General features: G+C 40.6%; 1 protein-coding gene and 1 long non-coding RNA gene across 15 annotated transcripts in view; one reads left to right on the top strand and one right to left on the bottom strand.

The window, feature by feature from the left end:
* The window catches only part of STXBP5 (syntaxin binding protein 5), a 193,745-nt gene that overhangs the window by 20,359 nt on the left and 151,420 nt on the right, over positions 1-21,966 (top strand). The gene's annotated exons all lie outside the window — the stretch shown is intronic.
* On the bottom strand, positions 1,661-21,591 carry LOC120400727. The gene is made up of 3 exons (XR_005596027.1): positions 21,534-21,591; positions 17,887-18,061; positions 1,661-1,865 (listed from the first exon to the last, which is right to left on the bottom strand). It is a non-coding gene; the product is annotated as an uncharacterized LOC120400727 (long non-coding RNA).

Below are 21,966 nucleotides of genomic sequence, written 5' to 3'. Positions count from 1 at the left end.
ATAAGCAAATTGTTAATATTGTTTTAAATACTCTTTTTGTTCTTAATCTTTTTTGGTTAAATTTACTATTGTCTGAATAATTTCATGGTGGTGTCCCCAAGGAAAATAAACCTTCAGAACCTCGCCTTAGAGTTCTGAAACTTTTATCTCCTCTCTCTGTCTTGGTTAAGGGGCTTGGTCAGAGGGTTAAGTGTCCAGTGAGCTGCGTTGTCATCAGGCTGCAGAGAGTGATGACAAGAGAGAAGCTGAAAGACCAAGAAGGAGATGATAGTTAAGGGGGAGGGGAAAGTGTTTTATAATAATAGGAAACTTAGTATCAAATTTAATAACAATTTTGAGAGAACAGATGAACTGGGTGCACATATTGTTTGGCTCACCAACATGCCTAGGCTAGCATGAATGTAAAATTAATATTGAGTTAATATATGGCTTTTTGCTTTTATTACTCACTGATTTGTTCTAAGTATTAATTCTTTGTATATCGTTTTTTCCAGCAATCAGACGGAAGTGTGAGTGTGCTTTTTCCCCCTCCTTAGTAGGCACAACAGCAGTGTTGTAGACTAGTCGTTTTACTGGTATATTATACACCCTCTTTAAAAAGCTCTGTATAAAAGCACCCATTCAGTTATTTTTAATGAAACCTACACACAACCATTGTGGTTTTTCCCCCTCCCCCCCCCCTCCTGGCTTCTTATGTACTTTTTTTTTCTCCCCTTGTCACAGGAGGAGAATAATATACAAATTGCCCTAAAAACTGTTTTTTATTTTCAAAATGATTTTAGTTTAGGATGGCTGCTATTGTTCTAACTCTTTTTTTAGGCATAAATTGACTTCAAAATTTCATTTTATACTTGTGTTTAATGTGTTTTTGTTTTTCCTCTCTGGTATTCAGGAATTCCTAAGCACCAAAGTATTCCAAGATTTCCAGTTTATTGCTATTTGACAGACTATCAGATGTAAATTTTTTTTTGCCATAGTCAGAGATTTAGGTATGCAACTACCATAATGAATTGATGTGTTATGGTTATATCTCTGGGTGAAATGCAAAAAATATATCCTGTAAATGGAACAATGGATTATCAGCAATTTGACATATCTGTTATGTGTTACGCTAGTGTTATTTTTTTGCATTCTTTGTATTATTTGACTGTAGCAATAGTTTAAAACAGGGGTTGGCAACCTTTCAGAAGTGGTGTGCCGAGTCTTCACTTATTCACCTAATTTAAGGTTTCGTGTGCCGGTAATACATTTTAGACTTAGAGAGAGAGACCTTCTAAAAATGTTAAACTATTGCTGTATGTAAAGTAAACAAGTTTTTAAAAATGTTTAAGAAGCTTCATTTAAAATTTAATTAAATTGCAGATCTTTTCAGTTTAGTGCAGTGGTTCTTAACCTGGGGTGCACACACCCCCTGGGGCAGGGCAGGTGCAAGGATATTTTGCCACCTAGGCAAAACTTCCACCTTGCACATCGGTTCATTGAGGGGCAAATCCCCAATGAGCCTTTATAGACCCCAGGGGCCATCCGTGCCCAGGGGCTGCTCCCCAGACCAGGTTCCCCCCTCCTCGCCCCCTGAACTCCCCTGGAGGGTGCACAGCCCTCCCGTGAGCCCTCCTAATCCCACCCAGGTGGCCCGTGTCCTGAGTCCACTCACTGGCTTTGTCGGGCTTGGGCCACTGCAGCAGCTCGGCAGGGAGGAGCCACTTTCAAGTAGCTGAAGTTGACGCATCTTAGATTGACTGACTTCGCGTCCTCAGGGCACGGGATCGACGGCCGCTGCTCCCCCGTTGACTCCACTTCCGCGCCTTGCCCTGGTGGCATTCCAGAGTCGATGGGGAGTGCGTTCAGGGATCGATGTATCACATCTAGATGAGACGTGATACATTGATTCCCGATAGAGCCATCACTGCCCTCCAATCCAGCGGGTAGTGTAGACTTACCCTTACTCTTTTTGCTATGTTAGAAAATGGGGGATAATGCATTTCTTATTTACTAGAGTATCTTTTTTTACTGGTGATTGCGTCAAGCTACATTTGGATGAAAATTACAATTCAATTAAAAATGCACATAAACAGCATTTTACATTTCTTTAAAAAAAATTGGTTTAAACAACCACAACAACAAAACCTACCTTAAATTTTCTGTATGCATAAGGAGAGAAAGTAAGTTTATCAAAACATGCTTTGCATTTAAAATTATTTATTAAACAAAGATAACGTTATCTATAGTTAGTGACTAGAACTGATTTTTCTTGTCAACTTTTCCTTCAGGATTTTAGAACTACTGTAGTAGATTTCATCCTCTCACATTTAGTTTTTATTCATCAAGTGGAAGAGGAAAATAAGCTTTCCTGCTTTTTCAGCTACCATTGGTTTCTTAACTTTGAGTGAGCTAGTCATCGAACTAAACTAGTTGAATACGCTGAAATCAAGAAAACACTCTCTGCACATGCAGGAGAGGCTTCTGCTGTCAAAAAGATGGTTTAGCACAACAACAAATTTATAATTCTGGGTGCTTATCAGGTGACATTGACCAGCTCAGCACTTTGGCTATTTTTATAACTTCATCAGCAAACATGTACTGCTAGAATGTATTTTAAATTAAAATGATTTTAATAGATTATAGTAAGTTTAGGCATTAACATAGGTTGTCAAACTTAAAATTTAAACAGATTTATTTAAAAAAAAATTGCATTTAAGTATTTTGATAGTTTTAAAATCCATTTTTATCCACCCCATTACGCATCTATAGGGAGAGAGTAACCACTATATCTTAATTTTAGTGTACATAGAGTGTAAAATTCCAGTTTGATGGGTTAGTCTCTTTCAGGAGAAACAATGACACTTGTATATCTGTTTATCTAAAAGTTCTTGAATTCAAATGTAACCACGTAATTCCAATAAAATGAGCATGAAACATTAATATTTTTTTACAACAAACCTGAAGGAGAGTCTCAAGAAACCTGTATTTGAATGGAAACCTTGGTATAGTTTAATCAATGCAGTCTGAAACAGGATACTTTTTAAACCATCTAATGCAATAACTTTCACAAGGAAAACAGTATGTTCAAATTCAATGGTAACTTCAGTGGAAACTTTTTCTGCTTTCTAGTAATCTTTATCTGTTACAATTTAAAATAAAATGTTAATACATTTCCAGCTTTCTTGGTGCATGAACATACTCTTTTATAATTCCATTTCGTATTTATTTTCCGCTTTCCATCTTTCTGTAGTCCAGATGTGGGCAAACTACAGCCCGTGGGCCACATTTGGCCTGCGGGACCATCCTGCCCGGCCCGAGCTCGTGGCCAGGGAGCCTAGTCCCTGGCCACTCCTCCGCTGTCCCTCCTCCTCCGCAGCCACGCTGCTGTGCAGGCTGTGCTCTGACCTGTCGCTTCCGCTGGGCGGCATGGGGAGCAGAGCTGGCTCTGGCTGGGTGTCGCGGCTGTGAGCTCCTGCTGCTGGTAAGGGGGTGGGGGATTCTAGGGGGCAGTCAGGGAGGAGGGGGTGGTTGGATTGGGCAGAGGTTCTGTGGTGCAGTCAGGGGATGGGGAAGAGGGAGGATTGGGAGTGGGAGTCCCGGGGGGCCTGTTAGGGGGGCAGGGATGTGGATGAGGGGCAGGAAGGCAGTCAGGGAGCAGGGGGCGTTGGATAAGGGGGTGGGATCCTGGGGGGCAATTAAGGGTGGGGGATCTCGGGGGGGGGGTGGTCAGGGGACGAGGAGCAGAGGGCAGTTGGATAGGGGGTGGGAGTCCTGGGGAGGCTGTCAGGGTGGGGTTGTAAATACGGGTTGGGGCAGTCAGGGTGCATGGGGTTTGGATAGGGGGCAGGGGTCCTGGGAGGGGGTGGTCAGGAGACAAGGAGCAGGGAGGTTGGATGGGTTGGGGGTTCTGAGGGGGGCAGGAAGTGGGAAGGGGTGGGGGACAGGCTGTTTGGGGAGGCACAGCCTTCCCTACCTGACCCTCCATACAATTGTGCAACCCTGATGTGGCCCTCGGGCCAAAAAGTTTGCCCACTCCTGCTCTAGTCCTAAAGGGAGAAAGTCATTTGAGTGCCTCTCAGGCCTAAGGCAGCCATCTTTCCCTTTATTTTTCTGTCTTTCCCCAAGTACTTCACATTCTTACCGGGTAGTAACTCCAGCAAAGGAGAGTGATGGGATGTTACTTCCCCTTGGCTAAGAGCAACCTTGCATTGCCCTCTAGTGATATTTTCCTCTGAAGATAATAACAGTGCGTTCTTAATTTGTATTTGGAAGCAGTTAGCTGTGAAACTCAGATTTAACTTCAGATGTTTGGCCAAATAGACACAACAGTTCTAAAATGTAGAAGCCAGATAAAAATGTGTGCATGCACATGGCTGTCTAAGGACTCTAATTTTAAAAGCCACATTTGCCCTTCTGTTTATGTGGCTACTTAAATTGCTTAGCATCTGCTTCATTTGCCTCTCCTTCTAATGTGACTCAGTATTTGTCACTTGATTAAAAATGGATGTCTCATACTTTTTGTACTTTTTATATAGTTATCGCACAACATGTGGTACATTAGAGTAGTAGTAATTTTTAACATGTGTATATAATGCTTCACATCCATAGATCCCAAAGCAGTTTCCAAAGAGGTGGTAAATAGAGACTTTAAAGAGAGGGAAGTTGAGGTGCAGAGAAGTAAAGTGCCTTGCCTAAGGTTGCAGAGTGAGTTTCTGAAGGAACTGGGAATAGCACACACATTGTTGTGTAATATTTATATTACCATAGTGCCTAAGAGCTGGTCACATGCTAGGCACTGTACGTACACACACACACGCACGCATACACAGAGATAGTCTCTGCTCCAAGAAGCTTATGATCCAGGTATAACAAATGGAGATGGACAAGCAAGGAAGCACAAGGATCAATGAGACAATATTGGTTATTGAATAGGCTGCTGAGACCATGGGCTAACTGTTGTGAACATGTGTGGGTTTTTTGTTTTTTTATCACAGCAAAAGAGTTCTGAGGAGAGATTTGAAGGTGGATAGTCAGGTAGCTTTGCAGATGTTCATGGGGAGTGCCTCCTAAATCTGTGGGGCAGCATGGAACAAAGCATGAGGTGCCTGTTTGAAAATTTAACAAGTGGACAATGGAAGCTGGCATTTTGGGCCAATCAGAGGTGAGCATTGACTGCTCCATAGCGAATGAGAGATGATAGGGTAGGGATTGGCTGTGAAGGGCCTTGAAAGTAAAGTCAGGTTTGCTGACTGCCAGTGTAGTGTTCTATCCAGACAAGGCTGCCTGCTTCCCCCTAATGTTTTAATTATGCTGTCTGTTTATCCTGATCCCTCACCACAAATCTGGTTATCTAATTGTTTTCAATGAAGTTGCATTTGTTGTCAGTTGCATCGCGCAATATTGATTACTCTTCCTCCAAGCAACCACCAGGTCCACCCTTGTCTCATTGTGTCCAAAAGGCACACATGAAAGGTGTCTTCATTACCCGCTGAATTGGTGGGCAGCAATCGATCCAGCGGGGGTCAATTTATTGTGTCTAATCTAGACACGATAAATCGACCCCCGAGCACTCTCCGGTCGAATCCTGTACTCCCTTGGTGAGAGACACACCTCAGTGAAGACACCACGGTAAGTCAATCTAAGTATGATGACTTCAGCTACATTATTCACATACCTGAAGTTGCCTAACTTAGATCGATCTCCCCCACCCCCCAGTGTAGACCAGGCCTAAGCTACTATTTAATTCATGTAAATTGGGACCAGTGTCTTCATTGTTTACAGATACAACCCCCCTCCCCCCCGCATGTCAATTTCCTGCTCCCTCAGGCTCTCCTTACCTTGCATAATGAAAACATACATTTCATCTGATTAACTTTAATCTCACAGTAAATAGATCTTACTAGCTTCCCATGTTGTCTTTCTACTTTTTCTGTTCTCTACCCCTACCTAGTATTTTCAATGTTATTATTTTAAAGATCTAGAAAATACAGTACAAACTTCCCAGCCCTTTTTAAAATAAAAATGTGTTTAATTGCTGCTGCTTAGAATATTTTCCCTACCATATTTTAATTATGTAGCGACAAAATCATAATTTCGTAAAATGTGAATATTTTACATTTACCAATGGGGTAGTGGTATAAAAACATTTGCTGGCTCTTTACTAACTTGACAGCCTCCGAACATTTAAGTACGTCTCCTTTTGGCACCACAACTTCTGCCTTTTTTTAAAGAAAAGCCTCCTGTAATTAGTAATGGATGTCCTAGCATTTTATAGCACTGCGCTTTATTTCTCTGCATCAGGCCATGCTGAGTGTTGGTGAGAGAAGACTTCAATAATATCTTTTCAGTTCCCAGGCAAAAAAAACTCCGTTAAATTGGAGTTAGGATTGAGAGTACATGATGGTAATTTAAGGATAAAACTTCTTACAGGGGTGTTTTAATTATCTTAAAACTAAGCATAACAAATCTAGGAAATTTAGCATTAACATAAAAACAAAAACAAAAATGCATATGTGTTAAAGTATGAAATAGAATTAAGGCATCCAAACAACCTTAACCTCGGCCCTGTGTGATGCTGTGCAGTAACTCTATGATTATGATTAAGGCATTTTAGTGTTTGTGATCCCAAATCAGATGGAACTACTTTAAGAACATATCAGGGTTTTACATATTTCCCCTTATGGTTTTAAGGATTAGATCATCATAAAGCTTCAGCTCATTATTTTAAAACAAAAAAGCGGTTAAATTTTCCCATTCTCGGCTAATAAAGAAATCAATTTTAACATATAAACTATAGTGGATTTGAACAAGACATGATGTGTTTGGAGGAAGTAAGCATTGTAAAATATCCTCAATTCAACTTCTCATTGGTTCCAGCTAATTGTTTTCTTTTATCTAATTTTCACTGGTTTACTTGCATCCTATTTGTATTAATTTGTATTCCTGTTTCTCTGTGACTCTTATTTTAATTTCACTGTTTGTTGGTATTCTTTTCTACTTCACTAAACTATATTTTGATCTGTTTTTATTGCAACTTACCAGCGAAGAGAACAGAAAAGTATATGTAGTAAAAGTGCTGAATTTAGAGTCCTAGAAAAGAAGTTTATTTTTATAGCATCAACTGTATTTTTTGTGCTTTATAGAAAGGCATAAGAACCAGTTCTCACTCATGAAAAATGTGCAGTCTGGCTTGGTAAGGCTTGGAAGTGACACAGAACAGTGATTTTATAAACAGGCCTTACTGGTTGTATAATTTCAATTTCCCTTTTATTAAAGGAATAAAGGTTTAAAAGAAGTAATGCTTTTGTTAAGTGCTCACTCACAAATGAATGAAAAGGTGATTGGCTCCTTTAAGGGTCTCTACTGCATTTGAGTTCCACTTATCTGAGTGGAACCAAGGAGGGATCAGGCAGTGGCCAAACCAGGTGATCAACAGTGTACACTGTGGGAATGGAAGGCTCTTTATGCCCCATGCATTTGGCAAGGAACTCTCTCATGTCAGTTACCAATCAGCAGCTGAGGATGTCTGTAACCAAGATTTCAGTAGCTATTAGGGAAACTGAAGCTGTGGTGCCCAAGATACACAGGCTGTAACCATGAAGCTGTGACCTACAATAGAGGGACCCATTACGGAGGGTGTCCATGGATATTGAGAGATGCCATAGTCAAGGGGTCCTGACTCTCAGCCCACACAGAAGCAGAATGGAGAGCTTGTGTATACTATAGATGCTATAGTGGCACAGCTATGGTACTGCACATATACAGCTGTAGCACTGTCGTATAGACACTTGCTACAACAGCTGAATGGAGTTTTCCCATTGCTGTAGGTGAGAGCTCAGTTGAAGAAAGAATTCATCTGTTGACCTAGTGGTGTCTAAGTGGGGGCTTAGGTCAGTGTAACTGCATCTCTCATGGGTGTGAATTTTTCACACCACTGAGTGACATAGCTAAGTTGATGTAAGTTTTAGCCCAGGCCATAAGAGGGAGTTGTCCTTGGGAGAGAAGCATGGTTAACCTGTGGAGGGGAGTTGTTTTCCTCAAATACAACCCAGGAATAGAGAGAGACAGCCCCCATTCCCACTCCTAGAGAAGACATGCCATAGCGTGAGGGAGGAGGACTTAAATCCCATTGCCACCTGACACTGAGTAATTGAAGCCCAGCTATTACAGCTTTTGTTAAAATGAGCTTTGCTTGTGGTGGGCCACGTAGATACACTTTTCTTTGCAGCAAGGGTGGAGGTAGAGTTGGCTAGGAGGGTTGGGCCATCCAAGGAAATTACTTTGCATGAACTACAAGATTGGTCACCTTCAACTTCACACACCTCGGGGTAGGTATTTTACACTTGGCTGTAGGCTGCTTCCTCAGCAGACCCAATTTATTGAAGGGAAAAATCATAGATGGAGGTTTTATTATCCCAACAGTCAATCTTAATGCAAAAGGGTTTCCTGGAAGGGAGGATTGGATGCCAGAGTGAGATTGGAAAGTTGAGCGGTGCTCACTGGATTCAGAAAGGGATGGGAGCATAACCCGATAGAAGCTCTCTCCTGTCCTTGTGGCAGTGGCTACCTGCAAGAACTTAAGTCAGGGGTCAGGGAGGAGAGTCAGGCAATGGTCCACATTGATAAAGGCCAGCTCAAGTCACTTAAAGTCTGAGGTGGGTGGAATTTGGTAGTTGGTGCTGAGAGCCAGGGCACAGCTAGACCTCTGGAAGCTTGGATCTTGATTAACCAATTTTGTCTGAGTGTAAAGTAGGTAGTACTTTAAATATTCAGGTGTATATATTCAGGGGGTGTTCTTCTTCTCTATCAGGTTTAGTAAGGGCTTGAGCAAAGAGATTTTTTTAAAAGGTCTTTGGAATTTAAGGATCTTAGAGATCTGAAGCATCTGAATCTTTGACTCTGGTTGTTAAAAAAACAATTAAAGGATTGCAAGGTGCGTCAAAATGCTATAACAGTGTGCGGACGTTAGGATTTGTTGGAGGGTCAGTCTCTAAGATTAATAAGGGATTCAGCAAGGAAGAGTTAAGATAGGGTTTGGAATTTAGCAGGGTGGATAAAAATCAATTTAAAAATAGATTTAAATAAGTTTTTTTATTTAAATTACATACATTTTTATATTTTAAATAACAAAATCTGTTCTAGCAGGCATTGAACAGCTCCCAACGTAGTTACGCTTATAGTCTGTCTTTCACATATTTATAGCTTTCTGAAACAATGACCTTTTGGCTGAAATTGCCTATGTTTAATGCCTCTCTGAAGATGGTTTGTTTTGTTTGGGTTTTTTGAGTATTTAAGCAAAAAATTATTGTGTGTTTTATCTGGCAATGGTGGGAAAAAATAGTTGATCTCACAACTTTAATACTGCATTAATGCATCCACAGAATAGCTGCAGTATAGGTAGCAAGTACATGCTTGTAGCACACTACACCCTCTTGTCATTGTCTCATGATTGGAGAGGAAAACCAGTGTCTGACACTCATTTATTCCTTGCTGTCTTTGCTGAGACTGCCAGCAAAGTTATCAAATGTTAACATGATTTTTCTGATGTCACTGAAACCTGCTGACAACAGTTTCAACTCAGAAATGACTCTGGCTGGATTAGAGTTTAGTAACTTGCAGGTGATCATCTGAGCTATCCTAACCTCCAGCAAAAGTTTTGGCATGGTTATTTTAAGTATTGTATTTCAAGAGGAGGAGGCAATCTAGGATGCAGAAAATATTCTTGATTAAGTTTATTCTTTGTTAGCTTTTAAAGGCAATGTTATATTGATCTCAAAGCAAACTAAAGTCCCCATTGTTGCAATGAGTTCCCCTGAGGAAGAGTTACTGCAAAGAATTAGATAAACAATATCAGTTATGTCAGATAAATTCTCAAATGTTTTCTTGGTTTTCTACACTTTTTAAATACTGTTCCATTTATACCCTGACAACTTGTTTTCCTTTTTTTGATTATTTTTTTTTAAAACTATAACCCAATAAGCAGATATCTGTTCATTGATTTCAGAACTTATATATTTAGTACATTGAAGCAATAATATTTCTTTTTATGAGGTGTAGTTTCTTTTGAGGAAGACTAGATAGACCTGCTAACATGAGGAGTCCAGCTTTTTCAACATTTTCCCTCTTGAACATGATTAATATCAGATCTATCTGTTGTATGCTATTGCTTGTTATAACTGCAGTCTCTAGACCAGCTATAATTAAGGTGGCATCGGTTTATAAATCAAACTTTAAATCCAGACTACTTACTCTGAGCAGAAACTTGATTTTCAAGGTCTCAGTCTAGATGTGACTTTTTCTGCAAAAGCTCTAGATTTTTTTATTTTTTTCCTGTGGTTATAGCAAACTACACGTGACGTTAATTTTTAGGGTATAATAGCTTTCTGTTGGAAAAATGACACTATTACTAGTATAAAATGGCTAGTACACATTTGCAGTAAGTACTTTTCGTAAGGCATGTAGAAATGGGAACGGTAGCAAGCTTCAAAGTTAGGGTTACATAGTGGTTTAATTTCAAAACCCATTTAAATTCATTTTCTAACAAAGCTTTTGAATGTAGTCCGTGGCTAATGGTGAATTTTGCGGAAATGACTGCCATGCACCTTTAAGCAGGGGCTGGGGAAGTATTTGACTGGCTGACCGAATGAAGGGAACTGTGCTTTTATGGAAGAGGGGGCGGGGAAATGAAAACAGCTGCAAAAAGGGTCAGCGTGGTTGCTGACTTATCCCCTGGGAATGAGGGATTTAAACGGGGCAGCCCTGTGCCTTAACCCTCCCTTTTGCATGGAGCAGGCTGAGGCGGCACCCTTCCTCTCCTTTAGGTGGTAAAATACCAGATGTGGGCATTACGCTAGCTGCCCCTTTGTTTAGGGGGGCTGGGAAGAAGTTATTCTCTAGCCACCATATTGGCCTAGGTGACATTGAGGTTTTTTTGCCTTCCCCACAGCAGGATCAGGAAGGACTCTGTTCATGCATGGCATGAAGGGCAGTAGGCTATATGTCGCAACTCATTATTTAAGTGTAGGACGGCTGTCCAGTGCAGGTACTTCATAGGAAAGGTATACAGTGACCGGATAAATGGCTTGGAAAAGGACTTAACAAGAGGTGTTCGGTAAAGGAGTGCAACTCCCATGATTGGTACGGCAGGAAGCCAACCCCCATTATCCCTCCTACAAGGATGGGGTGTGGATAGTAAGGTCCAAGCAATGGATTTGCAGGAGGGACCTGGGTGGAAAAGGAGAGGGAGCTGGTAAAATCCCACCAGGTAATTACAGAATAAACATGGGGTTACCTTCACTGTATACTTTTATCTGCAAGATAGTCCCAGACATCTAATAATAAAATTGCAGCCTGATTAAACCCATGTCAAATGTCTCCTGTCTTTCGGTATAGCCAGACAATGAATGAGTGAAAGTTGTTCAGCTGTAATTAAAGTGGGGGAAACACTTAACCTGTTGTGTTGCATCACAATAACTTATTTTAACAGCTCTGTGACCAAAAATATCCAAATGCATATAGGTCTTCTAAGCTAATTTTGTTTTCGTTTCAATGGCTTTCTTGGTTTGTTGCTTTCTCACAAGTTAGTCTGGTCTGTTTATGAATTTCCTGAGCTGTGAATCTACGGGGCATAGGAGAGAAGCCCCACTCATGTACTCTTCAGTAAGTCTGCATGTGGGAAAAGTGCCTAGTATGATAAGCTTCAGTTGAACATGTGCTCTGAAGATACTTATTATTTGGGTAGGTAATGCTGTAAATTTGTGACTTGTATATGTATGCATTTGTGTGCACACATTCTTGTGTATTGTAGACAGCACTTATTGTAATGCCTGTAGTTAAGTTTGCTTAATGTTTTTATTATAAGATCCTGTTTTCATTTGTGTATATAACTTTTGCCAAACTTAAGCATTTGTTGTGAAATGTTCTATCTAGGTGTCTGTCTAGGTAAAACTTTTTTTTAATTTATTTATTTATTTTTTTAAGCTAGCTGTTCCTGGAAATCTGTATGGGCTCAGGATCATCCTGGATGTCCCTGTTTTTTGCACATCAGAGGTGTCAGCCATAGGTGAAGAACAGAGTGTCGAGAAGGGTCAGGAATAGGCAGGGAGTTATAGGAGCAGAAGGGATAGAGAGAGTAGGAGCTGGGGGTGAAGACATGGTCAGAGTCAGACATGGGGAATGAGCAGTAGGGTCTGTAACCACTAGAGCAGTGGGTCTCAAACTTTTTTACTGGAGACCTTTTTCACATCGCAAGCCTCTGAGTGCAACCTCCCTCAATAAATTAAACACCTTTTTTAATATATTTAATACCATTATAAATGCTGGAGGTAAGTGGGGTTTGGAGTGGAGGTTGACAGCTCGTGAACCCCCCCCCCCAATGTAATGACCTCATGACCCTCTGAGGGATCCCAACCAACTCAACTATAGAACCTGGAAGTGAACTAGTGTTCATGAGTCTTGGCATTCCTCTGCTGTCAGTTGAATACCACTGGCAAAATGTCTTATGCCTGGCCCTCATAAAGGATAAGGCTGAAGCCATGTCTACACTACAGATCTATGTTGACTCAAATAATTTTGATATACAGCTGCTGCAGTAGTACATTGCTTGTGTGCATGCATGCTTGGCTCTTTGTGTCAGTGAAGTGTGTATTCACCAGAAGCACTTGTATCGATGCAGAGTGCAGTTGCACCATGGGCAGGTATCCCACTGTACAACTTGCCACCGTCCAGCACACTCTTTTTGGAAATTTTTGGCAATCCATGATGGGGCCAAAATGAGTCATGCAGGGGTGACTGGAAGCATGGGGTCAACTTCTCATAATGCATTGTTCTCCATTCCCTAATTTCACGTTCATCCCCTCCTTTTCAAAATCCCACAAATCTACATGGCCCTCCTCATTGTCCACCATTTCTGACAGAAACATGGAGCCTGCACTATTGTCTTGAACATTGCAAGCACAGAGTGCATGACTGTGCAGTCTTTACAGAGCTGCTAGAATAGACACTGGGAACATGATGATTCCTTAGAGAACAGATTGTTGTGGGACATAGTGAGAAACAATTCAAGTTTGTTGGTGGCATTCACGGAGCAGCTACAGATTGTGGAGTGCCAGTTCTAAGCCTGAGAAACAAGCACTGACTTGTGGGATTACGTTGTAATCAGGTTTGAGAAGATGAGCAGCAGGAGGGGTGTTGATGTGGTTCCACATGATAAAATTTAAATTTTGTCAGTTTACTTAAAAAAAAAACAAATTGAAAATGTAATTTATTTATATTAAGAGTGTTAAGATTGCATAGTCCAAGCAATCAAGTTAGGAAATACAGTGTATGCCACTAAATAGCAATCTGATATTATTAACATCCATTTACTAGCAACATTAGTGATCACAAGATTCTGCTGAGGGCATTTTCCTTCTCGTCAGTAGGTGAGGTGCAAATCAGTGGATGCTGCACTGGATAGTTGTGATATTGTTTCTAGAAGTTAAGTTCCAATTGGGAGGAGTGCTTGAAGAAGCCACTGGAGGCATTGAATTTCTCAGAGCTAGTATATAAGCTCGGGAATTGTAGGCCCTTTTTTTCCCCAGGGCCATACACCTGTCATCTGATGCATTATCAGAACTGTAATTCATTATTTTAGCGCCTGAGGTAAGCAAGCATATTTGTGCCCCTAGAGGTTGCCCCCCCCCACCAATTTCTGCCTTCCATTTAGCACAGAGGTTTTCAAACTGCAGGGCGTGTCAGCGGATCGGCCACTGACTTGTCTGTGCTGTGAGAGCTGGGGTGCTGGCTGGCAGCCCTACTTGCCCTGCTCCCCAAGCCAGGCCACTTCTGCATGGCTGGGCACTTGGCACAGCTCAGAGCTGTGCCCATAACGTGCTCTTGCCTCTCCCCCAAAGGAGCCGAGTGCCAGCCCCTGGAGTTGGTCCCTGCCCCTGGAGCCTGGCTACCATGAGATGCTTGCCTCCAAGGGGTGTCGCTGGCTGGCACCAGGATCCTTTGTGGAAGAGGCAAGAACACTTAAGGGTACAGCTCAGAGCTGTGCTGTCTGTCCTGCCTAGGGAGCGCTGGACCGCCTCTGCATGGCTGGGTGCAGGGAGGGCTGCTGGGCAGCCAGTCAGCACCCTGGCTCCCAGAGTGCAGAGAGCCAGGGGCCCGAGTGGTTCCCAACAGCTTCCAACCTGCTGGCTCCTGGCTGGAGGTGACAATTTGAAAAACTCTGTGCTAAATGGAAGGCAGAAATCTGGGGCACACATGACCCCACATGCTGCCTCACATTGCCTCATTTCTCTGCCCCTGTGGCATTGTGATTGTGTCTTTTTGTGCAATACAAGTCACAACACCTGAAGCTAAATCCTTGTGGGATCACTTAATTGATGCTTTGTTTGAGCTTGGGGGGAGGTGGGAAGGATTGGAAACCCTGTAAACCTGCTTTGTAGAATAGTATCCTGCTCCATATAAAGCATATTGAGTCCAGTGCAGATATATATCCATTAGTTGAAAATTCCCTACCTATGAGCACTTGAGTTTGCAAGTTAAAAACCTGCTTTTCTTTCTGAGCATTCATGCAAGTAAAATTTTAGTTTGAGAAGACAGAAGGGGTGTGAGCATGGTTGATGCAAATTTACTTTGGAATTTCAGTTAATGTTTGTGGGAATTGTGTTTTACAGTATCTTCCTATTTCTTGTGTTCATCCATGCAAAATATTGGTATAAATAAAAAATTGTTTGGGGCACAATAGTGTAGTTTTTGTTGCTAGGGTATTATCGTTGTATGCCTAGTTGTGTGAACCAACTCCAAAAATTGAATAATTTGATATTTTACAATAATAAATTGTAAAGATACTACTTTATATATATTGTAAATTCAGATGAAACCCAGTAAAAAGATTGGGAAGGAAACATAGCTAGCTGTTGCATTTTTGTTCACCCTGAGGGGTGTTAAAGTAAACTACTAATTCTGTGTGGAATAAAGCTGGCATTGTGGAGGATGCTGAATTCTCTGACATCTGTTTGTTGCATTTTGCATCACTTAGTCAATTGTGTACTGGTTCATCAGTGTAGTAGAGGAAAAACAAATGAACTGAAGTTTAGCAGTCAATACAATATTAGTGTGTATTGAAGCAGATGGTAATTTAGAATACTTTAATTTCTGTACTTTCTGTAAGTATAGTGTTTAAAAAGACTTGCAAAGACCAACTCCCTTACCATTAGAACATTCCTGCCTGAAAATCTCATTTGTTTCACTTCCCCTCCACCCCCTGACCACCCGTTTTGAAAGTTGTCAGAAGCACATGACTAGCCAGTTTACATCCACCACATTCCCTTTCTTAGCAGCCAGCCAAAGTGAATGCCATAAATGCAATTTGTTGTCATCCTTTTAATATGCAGGCTCCACTTTGAATGGAACTGATGAGATAACTGGCTCTGTGGATGAGGGGAAATCAGTGGATGTGTTGCTTCTTGACTTTAGCAAAGCTTTTGATATGATCTCCCACTGTATTCTTGCCACGGTCTCCCACAGCATTCTTGCCAGCAAGTTAAAGTAGTATGGTCTGGATGAATGGACACTAAGGTGGATAGAAAGCTGGCTAGCTTATCGGGCTCCACGGGTGGTGATCAATGGCTCCATGTCTAGTTGGCAGCCGGTATCAAGCAGAGTGCCCCAAGGGTCGGTCCTGGGGCTGGTTTTGTTCAATATCTTCATTAATGATCTGGAGGATGGCTTGGGTTGCACCCTCAGCAAGTTTGCAGGTGACACTAAACTGGGAGGAGTGGTAGATAGGATACAGAGGGACCTAAACAAATTAGAGGATTTGACCAAAAGAAATCTGAGGTTCAACAAGGACAAGTGCAGAGTCCTGCACTTATGATGGAAGAATCCCGTCCTCTGTTACAGACTAAGGACTGAGTGACTAGGCAGGAGTTCAGCAGAAAAGGACCTGGGGTTACAGTGGGCGAGAAGCTGGATATGAGTCAACAGTGTGCCCTTGTTGCCAAGAAGGCTAACAGCATTTTGGGCTGTATAAGTAGGGGCACTGCGAGAAGATCGAGGGCCGTGGGGGGAGGGATAGTTCAATGGTTTGAGCATTGGCCTGCTAAACCCACTGTTGTGAGTTCAATCCTTGAGGGGGCCATTTAGGGATCTGGGGCAAAAATCTGTCTGGGGATTGGTCCTGCCTTGAGCAGGGGATTGGACTAGATGATCTCCTGAGGTCCCTTCCAACCCTGATATTCTATGACAGTATACAAAGCATGTATATATTGTATGCATTCCACTTTACAACTGTACATTTTTCTGTACACACAAGAACTAGTTGCAGAACTGCAGAATGCTCAAGGTTCTGCCAGTTTCCAGTAATGAACTTTTAGATTACATTGTATGTACAAAGAATTAATTGCATATTTTCCATTTTTTTTCCCTAATTGACATTCTGAGCTGCTTTCTGCTTTCAAATAGTTGACTTATTTTTGAGAACAAGCTACACAGTCCTTTGGCAAAATTACTACTCTAGTGCAAAACCAACAAGGCACCTTAAAGACTTACAGATTTATTTGGGCATAAGCTTCCGTGGGTAAAAAAAAACCTCACTTCTTCAGATGCATAGAGTGAAAGTTACAGATGCATGCATTATATAATGACACATGAAGAGAAGGGAGTACCTCACGAGTGCAAGCTTGCTTTCTGGGCTACTTCACACAGAGCATTTGTATTCTTCATTGCTTTTTTTCCTCATTTTTCTGTAATTGTGTTTCTCTTCTGGGGTGGAAGAAAACCCTTAAAATCTTTTTTTTTATAAGTGAAATTGTGAATTACATTAATTTAAACTTGAAATTGGTGGTGTGATAAACTTTTGAAACATCCTATTGCAAATTCTAAACGAATACAATTGAAATACTTGGTGTGGCGATCGAGAATCTCTGTCATTTGTCTGATATTCATTCTGGTGGCTTAGTGCTATTTGCGAAAACCCTTTGTTGCAAATATTTTTGTTGTTGTTAGTGTGAACTCAGGAAATCATAGCATACAAAGCTTGATCATTTTAATTGTTACATTACTGTGATGGTGCTGCTTAATAGCTTACCACTAATGACATTTGGATATGAATCAGTAACTCAGCTAGTAACTTTTACCAGACTCTTTTTCAGTATATCATACTTTATACAACTCCGTTTTCGCAGCAGTAGATGTTCAGAAATAGCTCTGAATGCAATTATATGTACATGGTTGTGGGTTTTTTCTTTATGCTTTTGGATGTGCAAAATCAATTTCTATTTGAGGTTTCTCATTTAATTCTGTTTCTACTATATAACATCTCCAGAAAGTAAGAGTGCCTCACCACCATCCATTTTATGTACTGAATAAGGCAATGGTCCTCTGGATAAAATGCTATATGACCATGTAATTAAAGACTGTATCAATTCTGCTCCATTGCGCATACACACTAAAGTTGTACAGACAATCTTAATTTTGGTATTTCCCAACTTCTGATTTCTTGACTTTGCGGTCTTAATATTTTTAATGTAGTTTTTTGTGTAAGTATGTAGATTTAAAAAAAAAAGCAAATTCTGTTATTTGCAACTGTAATGACCTTCACAGTCCACCCTCACATCATAAATATCATCAAGGTACCTTGGCCCTTCAGTACTTTAATACAGACCTCTACTGCTGAGGTTAAAGTAGTAACTGCATTAGCTAGCAGCAGAAGACTCATATCCTATATGAACTAGGTGTTAATGGAGCACATGTAACACACTGAAACAGTGTGCAGAATGTACTACATTTGAGGCAGGTTCTCAGCCATGTGACTTTTTAGTGGAGCATTAGACCTCAATTAATAATAAAGGTTACAACTACATAGAATCAACACTGATCAGCAGTAGTGTATCTAGACATCAATTTTCTAGTTACCAGCTCTGTGCACCACCTCATTGGGAACAGGGTATTTTGATGGGGAAAAGCATCATGGTTTGCTTTTGTTTTCTCCAGAGGCTTAGTGTTCTGAGTTGCTGAAGCACGAGACTGGAGCTGTGCATGACCGGTACTGATGGAATTTTGATGCTTTTGACAGCAAACCAGGAAGAAGCTGTAGTGAGCAAAACACAAAATAAACATAGTGATTTTTTTTTGACTGTTTATAACCTGGCCAGATATGACTGGATTGTCACTGGGCCTTTCTGGTGCCAGTCCTGCAGCTTTTCAAAAAATATTTGGAAGAATTTTTATAAGGTAATGGGTTGGCAGTGTTAATATAGGCATAATTACTGCTATTCCTATAGTACCTGTGATAAATATTCAGTGTTTATAGAGTGATTTTGAGATGTATAGTTCTATGTAAGTGACACACTTTTTTTTTTTTTAATACAACCTTCTTTCAGTAGTTAGCAAAGTAGTAGATGTGTGGATATACTATTGTTCCTGCAGAACCTGTTAAAAGATGAATAAAAGCTTCTCTGATAACTTTCACGAATGCTAAATCCTCCTTTTTTTGTCTTTTGGCAGCAGAAAATATTATTCTATCAGTTTAATTGTCGTCAGACCATTCACACTGGAAAGAATAAGATTATTTTTGCTGTGAGAAGGGAAAAGACAATCCTGTTTTTAAATGACATTTATAACATGTTGTAGTGAGATTAAGAACTCCCATTTTTTACAATCTCTTATCAATTAACAGTCCATATGTTTCTTTGTGAAATAACTAGTGTTTTTCTCTTGGCTGTTCCTTCAAAAAGTTGATATTTCATGAGATTGTGGTGGTAAACTGACTTAAGGTGCTGAGTGTCACTTCAGTATTACAGTCATGGGTGCTCTATGAAACCTTTTAGATGTCAAATTAAGTTAGACAAGAATAAGAAAGGAACTAATTGTGGCTATCGTATTATGATGCAAGTTTTCTGCACCATAGCTGAATCAAATTAGGAAGTAATTTTGACTGAACATTCAAACAGTGGTATTTGGAGCTCCTAAAGGTTTAAAACAGATAGGAATTGCTGTACTGGCCCACATCAGCTATCTGTGTACTGTAGACTCCGGTCTCTGACAGTAGTCAGTATCAGATGCTTTAGAAAGTGGTGCACAAAACCATTAGTGGACAAATATTGAATAATTTTGTCCACAGGGAAAACTTCTTTCTGCCCTCAAGCAGTTAGTAGTTGGCTTATGCCAGACTTCTTAACTTGTCTAAACCTTCCATATAATTGATGCTGTCCATGTAAATGATCTTTTCTTGCATCTTTTAAACATAAGAACATAAGAAAGGCCGTACCGGGTCAGACCAAAGGTCCATCTAGCCCAGTATCTGTCTACCGACAGTGGCCAATGCCAGGTGCCCCAGAGGGTGTGAACCTAACAGGCATTGATCAAGTGATCTCTCTCCTGCATCCATCTCCATCCTCTGACGAACAGAGGCTAGGGACACCATTCTTTACCCATCCTGGCTAATAGTCATTTATGGACTTAAGTATCAGAGGGGTAGCCGTGTTAGTCTGGTTCTGTAGAAGCAGCAAAGAATCCTGTGGCACCTTATAGACTAACAGATGTTTTGTAGCATGAGCTTTCGTGGGTGAACACCCACTTCTTCGGATGCAAGCAGTGGAAATTTCCAGGGGCAGGTGTGTATATATAAGCAAGCAAGAAGCAAGCTAGAGATAACGAGGTTAGATCAATCAGGGAGGATGGGGCCCTGTTCCAGCAGCTGAGGTGTGAAAACCAAGGGAGGAGAAACTGGTTCTGTAGTTGGCAAGCCATTCACAGTCTTTGTTTAGTCCTAAAGTGATGGTGTTAAATTTGCAGATGAACTGGAGCTCAGCAGTTTCTCTCTGGAGTCTGGTCCTAAAGTTTTTTTTGCTGGAGGATGGCCACCTTAAAATCTGCTATTGTGTGGCCAGGGAGGTTGAAGTGTTCTCCTACAGGTTTTTGTATATTGCCATTCCTAATGTCATTTCACCCACGAAAGCTCATGCTACAAAACATCTGTTAGTCTATAAGGTGCCACAGGATTCTTTGCTGCATTTATGGACTTAGCCACCATGAATTTATCCAGTCCCCTTTTAAACATTGTTATAGTCCTAGCCTTCACAACCTCCTCAGGTAAGGAGTTCCACAAGTTGACTGTGCGCTGCGTGAAGAAGAACTTCCTTTTATTTGTTTTAAACCTGCTGCCTATTAATTTCATTTGGTGACCCCTAGTTCTTGTATTATGGGAATAAGTAAATAACTTTTCCTTATCCACTTTCTCAACATCACTCATGATTTTATATACCTCTATCATGTCCCCCCCTTTAGTGTTCTCTTTTCCAAGCTGAAGATTCCTAGCCTCTTTAATCTTTCCTCGTATGGGACCCTCTCTAAACCCCTAATCATTTTAGTTGCCCTTTTCTGAACCTTTTCTAGTGCTAGAATATCTTTTTTGAGGTGAGGAGACCACATCTGTACACAGTATTCAAGATGTGGGCATACCATGGATTTATATAAGGGCAATAATATATTCTCAGTCTTATTCTCTATCCCCTTTTTAATGATTCCTAACATCCTGTTTGCTTTTTTGACCGCCTCTGCACACTGCGTGGACATCTTTAGAGAACTATCCAAGATGACGCCAAGATCTTTTTCCTGACTCGTTGTAGCTAAATTAGCCCCCATCATGTTGTATGTATAGTTGGGGTTATTTTTTCCAATGTGCATTACTTTACATTTATCCACATTAAATTTCATTTGCCATTTTCCTCAATTTTCTGTGGCGGGGGATTCCACGGGTTAATTACACATTGTTAAAATTCTTTTTTCAGTCTTAATTTAGTTCCCTTTCAATTTAATTTAATGTCCTCTTGTTTTTGTATTAAATAGGATTGTCCTGTTTTCCTTCTCCATACCATTCTTTATTTTATATATCTCTACAGCATTCCCTCTTATTCACCTCCTCTCTAACCTAAACAGACCCAATATTTTGATCTGTCCTTGCATGGAATTCTTTCCATTCGTCTAGTCATTATAGTTGCCCATCTTTGGCTCTCTTTTCTTTTTGCTGTATCTCTCTGAGATGAAGTGATAGGACCCGAACACAGTATTCGAGGTGGTGTTCCACCGATATTTTGCATATGGTAGTGTTATAATATTTTGGCCTATGTTCCGTCCACTGAAGGGCCCCTTTGATTGTTTCTCTAACCCTAAACTGGAGTAGGAGGGTCAGACTGTTACTGGAGAGCATAAGAAGACTAGAATTTCCTTCAAAGAGAGCTCTCAAATAATCTTTTAAATACTAATTTAAACATGGCCCTGCATTTCTTCATGACTGGTTTGATTAGCCTGCCAGTCTTGAGGTGCTCCAGCAGCTTTTTCTATTTCCTCACTGCTCTGTAACTCAGTGTGAGATAATTTTGATCTTTAGCCCTTTCCACTAACTCCCTTTCCACTATCTCACATTAACTAGCAAGTAATGTTTTTCCTACAGTTCTGCAAGGCACCAAAGAGGAGGAATTCTTATTTCTTAAGGAAAGAATAAAGGACTCATTGAGAAGCAAGTCTAGGTTTCATCTTCTGTGGTTTAGTCCTGGGTTTACCTCAATCCCACCAATACGAAAGCCTTTCAGTCCTCCTCTGAGCATAGGGAGGGTCACAGTGACTTCACAACTGTCATAATACATCATTGTCCTTTGGAATTACAGTACATCTCTGCCATTCCCTTGCCACTTTGAGACTTCCTCCAGCCAAATTTGTGAAAAGTTTAAGTAAAAGTTTTTGAACATCATTAAGATGGGTCTGAATTTATATTCTAAATAAGAACAACAGGAATAAAGTGTCTGATCTGCATTTTGAAATGGCTTTGTGATTTATAACCTTTCTGGTTATTACAGAAGCATGTTTTAAAATTAACTAAATTGGTAATAATACAAGCACCAAATTTCAAAGCTATTTAGGACCTGTTCACAAACATCCGTCTTTTATAATATTCATTTTACTAATTTTTTGTTGCATACAACAGTTATTCCTTAA

This window comes from Mauremys reevesii, linkage group 3 (genome assembly GCF_016161935.1).
Source record: "Mauremys reevesii isolate NIE-2019 linkage group 3, ASM1616193v1, whole genome shotgun sequence".
Taxonomy (NCBI): domain Eukaryota; kingdom Metazoa; phylum Chordata; order Testudines; family Geoemydidae; genus Mauremys; species Mauremys reevesii.
Note: the sequence above shows the minus strand (reverse complement) of the source record. Positions and strands in the feature narration are given on the sequence as shown.